The following is a 765-nucleotide window of genomic DNA, read 5'->3' on the forward strand; positions in this document are numbered from 1 at the left end:
CCCCACCTCCCCCTCCCTTCCCCTAAACTTGATAATTAGAAGAAACATAAACCTTGATGTTGATTCATTAGACTAGAATATGTAACATATGTATATACTCAATGATATCATTACATTACCGTTCTTCCATAGATTTATAGTTCTACACTTTGGGAAACTGAGTTTTCATTTGGGGTCAATACATTTATGTAGATTTTAATTCCAGAAAAAGTAAAAAGATAATTGTAACCAAATGAAGTAATATTTCTCAATAAAGAATGTCTCTTTAAAAAACCTGGTTTCCGAAACTGGGTTGTATACCAATGCCCTCTACCTTAATTTTCCAGCTCTACGTTTCTTCGTCAATATAAACATTCAAGGTTTACAGTTTTGCACTTGTAAACAGATTATCAAAACATGTTTGAATCTTTTACAACGCTTTAGCAATATTTTTTGATTGGTTTGAGTAATTTTAATTTATTCAGCTGTAACATCAAGTTTTAAACAATTTTTATAAATTAAATATTAGATAGTTTAGGGGAAATTTCAAAAGAAAAATTCAAATGGGGGATACTATTTTTTTGAAAACCTTTTAAAGACATTTATATAACAGAAAGAATAATTTTATCTCAAGTGTATCCCAAACAGTAAGATTTTCTATAGTTAATCTATAGAAAGATAGATTTAACTATAGAGAAAATATTGATGGGAAACGTTAATAAAAAGAAACATGAAGAGCCCTTAGAATTAAGTAAAAGTAAACAATTTTCCTATTTATATGTATAA

The sequence above is a fragment of the Eurytemora carolleeae genome, unplaced genomic scaffold (genome assembly GCF_000591075.1).
Source record: "Eurytemora carolleeae unplaced genomic scaffold, Eaff_2.0 scaffold1494, whole genome shotgun sequence".
NCBI classification, from domain to species: Eukaryota; Metazoa; Arthropoda; class Copepoda; order Calanoida; family Temoridae; genus Eurytemora; species Eurytemora carolleeae.